Source organism: Haemaphysalis longicornis, unplaced genomic scaffold (genome assembly GCF_048455015.1).
Source record: "Haemaphysalis longicornis isolate Haplotype H1 unplaced genomic scaffold, Haemaphysalis longicornis Haplotype H1 scaffold_4, whole genome shotgun sequence".
In the NCBI taxonomy this organism is placed as follows: Eukaryota; Metazoa; Arthropoda; class Arachnida; order Ixodida; family Ixodidae; genus Haemaphysalis; species Haemaphysalis longicornis.
In genome coordinates, this window is record NW_027526361.1 from 108,388,643 (window position 1) to 108,394,993 (window position 6,351).

A 6,351-nucleotide genomic window follows, 5' to 3' on the forward strand; every position below is an offset into this window, starting at 1 on the left:
GAACACTGTGCCTAGGGTTCGTGGCATGATCTCTTGCGTGCTCTTCTCCTCCACATGTCCACGTGCGTTCGCGTCTGAAGTGGGAAGCACATGACAGCTTGAGACGCCGAGTTCACGGAGCCGGTTGCCGCCGGTTCTAGGGGGCGCTAACGCGGTCCAGTTTGGGAGAGAGAGGTGGAAAAGGCAGTGGACAAAATGATCCGGGTTTGCCAGTCATGGAGAACTTTCGGCGGCAAGTTTGCAAATCCATTTGACGTGCAACCACCGGGTATCCGAAGTAGGCAGTGGGGCAGCCAGCTCTGCTGTTTCTCCTTCAACATCCTTGCGCCATTAGTGCAAGCTGGCAGCCGTGCAAGTCGTCGGAGAAGCGCGAGCTCCATGGGACCGGTTCCCCAACCTCGATCACAGGCCACGCGGAGCTTGTTTCGGCGACTCTCCACCATGTGCAAACGTCGTCTGCACGGAGCCACTTTGAACGACGGTACCTGGTGTGCTGTGTGCTTACGAAGCTTACCATTTCGCCATAGTTGTTTTAAGAGCATAGACTATTTATTTTGATCCAATTTGGACAAAGGAAAATCTGAGTGCAGTTGGCCTTTAGCAATTCAATGAGAGAGAGACTTACCGTAAGTTGCCTTCGAGTCAAACGCCTCAGCATGCCGAGAAGTATGTTTTACAGGATAAAACATGGCGTTCGAAACCAATTTGAAGAAAGAATTTGACAATTTTTTAATAATTCAATTAAATCCTAATTATTCTTATGTTAGTTTAGTTTGAACCAGTTTCATCCATTATATACTTGTTTTTTACCATTGTTTCACAACTTGGTTTACTCTAACGACATGAGACGACGACAGGAGACGCCGACAGCCCGAGCCCCTAAGGTACTTCGTCCCTAACAAATCTCAATTTAAAGCTTAATGTCAGTACTACGCGAAAAAGATTTTTTTTGTGAATGAAGGCCAAATTAAAAATGTAATAATATCAGTGTTAACAAAAGTAATGGAGAAAATCATTATTTCTCAGATTTTAGCCAAAAACTTAGCGAAAGTTACCTGCTGGTTTTGTATGTCTTTATTGACGATCATTTCTATGTGGGCTGCAATTACTTTCAGGGCGTGCCGAACCTGAACTCGCTCTTCTGCCCGAAGTTTCGGAAAAGCACCAACCTATAAACTTGGAAAAAAAGATCTTAAGGTAGCCTTTGTAGGTGTACCCTTGATGTACCTTACAAAAAAGAATTGACCACCTACCTGCTCACTACGCTGTAAATGTCGTCGGATGACGATGACTCTCCCGCTACACTACCATTTACACTACCAGGTAAATGCCTAACTTCACTTCCCGTCCACCTGTCACGCTCATCCCTTATTACATCGCTCCTCCCGCGATAAACACTGTGGAGCTGTGCTCAAGTCAATTCAATTTGCACGAGTGTGGCAACAAATCGGTTGGCACAAATTTGTTATTGCATCCTTGGCACCTACCGTGTTCTGTCAGTTGCGCACACTCCCTCAACCAGCCCCTTGATAGCCAGCTGAAATACTAAATTTTTAACAATTCGCACACTTTACTTTTTGCTGGTGGTCGTGCTGACTCTCAAGGTCAATCAATGTTTGAGAATATTCGCTCGACCACATTCACTGGATATAGTGAACTGCCATTTTTTAAGGGGAAGGGGGGGGGGGTTAAAGTTGGTGTTTTTTAGATTACTTCTCCTATTATTTTTGCTGCTAATTCTGTGGTCAGCGGGGTTCACAGATTATTGACATACTAACTACTAGCAACCGCTTTTGACCTCACAACGGAAAGGCGTTGCCCGGGCCCGTAATAACTGCCTGTCTTCGCATTTAAAGTATATTGCACTAGTCCATCCCACCTAGCGGGCGTCCGCCCGTTTTCTAAGGAAAACGGAAGTGGAAAACTTGTGGAACAGTTTCACTTTGCGAATGGCGGCCATTGTTCTCACGAAGTTTCATGGCAGGCCGAAACAGTACGTAGCCACTAAAAACACCTCTGACATTGATGTTAAAGGCCATTGACAACGGTTCTTCAAGAAATACTTTTCAGTAGCTTCTCGCTTGTGTACTCACCGCCTTAACATTTTACGGTCACGTACCAAACATTCTCAAGCGGCATGCTGAGGAGGGAGGAAACTTCTTTCGGGGCCATGAAAACGACCGAATGACAATGCACTGAGCAGCTGTGTGAATGTACACAATCTAAAAGAAATATTTTTGACGTCGACACATCTCACAGTCACAAATTCGGTCATTTGAATAAGAAGTAGGAACAGTTGTTTGCTATTTGCATGCCAACCGCGAAGAAGTGAAAACATACAAAGAACTGCAGAACGTAAAAGCGGGTCATCGCTGTCGACGCATGAACCTATTGTTTATCAGTAACAGTCGTTGCTCTTTAACAATCTCTCCGGCATTTTTACACATTTTTCAGCACTACAACCTGAGTTAGTATTTCATTAAGAACGATTGCGGAAATATGAAAAAGGAGGCACGAGGAGACCTTGTCATAGAGCAGTCTCTTTTATTTGAAAATGGCTCCGCGAGTGGCAAGCGGGATGTTTGCATACATAAAAATCCAACCCGATATCACTAAAACCTTTTCCAAACAAGATACTGTTATGATCCTCGCCTGAGACCTACACAAGGCTTTCGAGGCTTTCGGTCACATCTTTCCCTAAGCAAGAATACAAGTGGTCACATATCTTAATCTGTGGCAATAAACACAAGTACGTCCTCCCCCTTCTCACTGATAAGACCCCCAAACACATATATGGCCCGTTCACCTCTCCAACCTTCCCAATGCCGGTAAGAGGCAGTACTAAAGCCGTTGTCCGATCACCCCTGCTTTTCAATCGAACAGTAATACCTACTGCACCCAGCTTAGAAAATATACTAAAAATATACTAGAACTCAGGTCTACAATTAAAGCAGACGACATCCCACTATGGGTACCCCGTGGCCGCCACGTCCGTATCGAGGAAGTCCTCGAAGGTGGACAACGGAGTCGCACACATCATAACACAAGCCGACCTCACATGTTCGGTCTCCAAATACGAACTCGTAAATTTACGCCATGTGCGAACAAAATCATCTGGCAAACAGAAGATCTGCACTAAAACCTCGTTAATTCCTATCTCAAGGGAGCGATAAAAATGTACGAATTATCCGAATGTCGAATTATCGAATGAATACCAAAAACGCAAATTTAAATTCCTTCATTCCAAACCTTTACTTCGATAAGAATTCCGTGATGTTTGTTTCTTTTGTGGACAGCTGAGCGGAAACGACTACTTTGCGGGCATGCGACAATCCCTCTAGTGCAAGCGTATTGCGTGGGACATCGTGACAAAACTCCTCTAGAACGATGAGAGGGCCCGCGGGTTCTTTTCAGTACGACGCACCGGGCGCACTACATCGCACGCGTCTTCTCTGTAGGGCGTCTCATCCGCCACACTGAGGGCAGCGCTGATGACCTCGTCATCGGTCAACTGCCCGGCGACTACAATGACGTCATCAATTGGAACGTAATCGGCAAGCTGCACTTCGGAGGGAAGCAGGTCAATGAATGCTATATAGTCCTCCTGCTCTTCTGGCGCTGCGGGCTCCGGGCTGCATCCCGGGCTTTCAGAATCCTCGGCCCGCACAAATGCGCTGGGAAGAAAAGGTTCGCCACAACTTGTTCCGGCGTATTTGACCTTAACTTCCATTCAGTCCGAATTAACCGGTTCGGGTGCAACTTCGCGCCGAATTAGCGAAAGTTTGTGGCCTTAGCGCTATGTACATTTGTAAGGACTGGTGTGGGAATGACGGATTATCCGAATATAAGAATTAACGGGGGCCGAAATAACGAGATTTTACTACGTACAGTTAAACCTGGATATAACGGAGTTGACAAAAATTCGCAGTGTTTTGTAACATGTATATTTTCGTTACATGCAGGTTTTGAGTTAAGGCACGCGTGAATGAAGCATAAACAGAAACAAAATGCTAGAGATCAGTTACGGTGATCTCACGTTTGAAACATTTATCTCAGTAAAAAACGGGGTGATTTCCGCGTGCTGCGCGTTCCCACTAGCTTAGTCACTACTTGTTCCGTTTCCCCAAGAAGCAAGACCACTTACCCCCGTGTTCACAAGCTAAACGTGTGTATCACTTTTACCTTTTGACACTTCCCGTGTGTTAAAGCGTTTCAAGGACCAAACTTATGCTGAAAGAACGCCTGTTCGCGAACTTGTTTTTCCTTTCCGCTTTCAACAGCTGTGAGAGGGTGCTAGCTGGGATATTGTACCGGGTGGTCACATTATTCTTTCTCGCCGGCGGAGACGGAATTTAAAATTGGGAGCTTGTCCTGAAAAGAGAAAGATTTCACAACACAAAACACAAGACAAAACAATACAAGACACCAGACAAAACAAAAAAAAATTTCCTCCCCTTTTTAGAGCAAAACACTAAAGGGCTTGTGCCATAGTGGTGTCGGGGCACCACATAAGTACTCTGGTTGGTCGTTTGGAGCATAGAGTTTTATACAGTAACAACTAGAGAGGAATCTGGCGCTGCAATCGTCCGCCGCAATGGGCGGGATGGGTATTTCTGGATTCGGATTGGCGCTCGATGGCTTGCGGAAGTTACTATGAATTCGATTGTGCAGACATTCGTTTTGAACTTTCCTGAACACATTTCGCTCATGGTGTGTTGAAAAAAGCATTCAAAAAATACGTTTCTCCTCTAACTGAATGCCGCTCGCGGACTGACGTCACCCTGGGTAGAAATGTTTTATAACCCAGAGTTGCGAATCGGATGGGATATAAATTCATTGCCGCGCAGCGAGCACGAAAACACAAATGGCGGCGCTCTGTGCGGCGAAGTTGTCTGCGAATTAGGAGTTGCGGCATTGCTCATTCGGCAGAGTAATGTATTTTCAAAGCTGACGACGGTTGCGAATCGCTTGGAACAGCCACACCTTTCGTGCGAACGCCGGCTCCTACGGCGTAGAACAGCAGCACCGGCAGAAAAGGTAATCGGTTTCTTTTTTTATGAGCACAAAACTTTTCTTAGTTTTGTGCTACAAGCGCCAAAACTTTTACAACTAGTTTCTAAAGAAGCCCGCGTCCTGCTGTAGTTGGCGCACAATAGCAAACCTGCTAAACAAACCTCCTCAACTCCGCGTCTGCTTTTTATTTAAACGCGCCGTTTTATTTCGTAGAAAAGCAGTTTTGCGTCACTAACTTTTTTGTTCGTCATCCAATTTGTAAACGGAGAACTAGGCGATAAGAGTTTATTGTCAAAAAGCACAATTTCAGCAGCCATAGGTCCGTTTCGATCCTACGCATTACGGTCATTACGGTTTCAGAACTACCTATCATTCCCATTGAAGCGTAAGCGCCGCTGCCATGTTCGCGTTGACACTAGCGCCAGTTTCCCTTCTAGTTACTATTGTACGAAACTCTGTGGTTTGGAGCAGTAGAAAATTTACTTCCATCGTGAAGCCCACACAGTGGCACTGCATTTCTGACGTAATTGGTGGAAAATTCGTACCCTGTCGCAGCTAGGTCACCAAGAGAGAGAAAATGTACAATGGATGCGGTGCCATCAACACCGGAGTGCGACGCTCTTTTCGCGACTTCTATGAGTGTGGATACGTTTACGTCTGCTCCCGCTTGGCTGTCACGTGCACTATTGAAGGACCTCGAGGGTTTTCGGCGCAAATCGCTGCCTTGTTCGAGCTGAAATTTTGCATGAAGTTCCCATTTTACGGCCTATTTGGTGTAACTCCAACAGTGGGGACTAGAGTTACCTGGGCATTTGAACATAGAAAAAAAAGTCAAAGAAGTAACATCTTTGGAATTGCTTCGTCTGCACAAGCTAAGAAGATTGTGCTATTCAAATCTGGAGTTTATTTTAATTTTTTGCTTGGCCATGAAATTTCCTCATAGTTGTGGTGCTTACGCATGCGCTTGTTATGGGCCATGGCTCGAGTCTCCTTCCTTTTATGTGTTGGGGCTTTTCTTTTATTTTGACGTGGAACCGGTATGTCTTGATTGAACAGAAAACCGCGCTACTGCTCAGAGAAGCCATGACCTGCTAGCCATCGCTAGAGTATTCCGTCAGGTAATTTATTTTTATAGACAGTGATTTAACCTTTTCTGTGAGTCCAGCTGGACAGCGAGTGGACGTGCGGGTTGGATAAATATTAGGACAGACGTCAGTTAATGAAGCGGGCGTCGGTCAGCAGGAGCGGTTTTGCCGACTGGAAAAAATTAAGACCTGCCCAAACTTAACCCTACGTCAACTGGGGCGGATGGCTACCGTGGAGCACGTGCGACATACC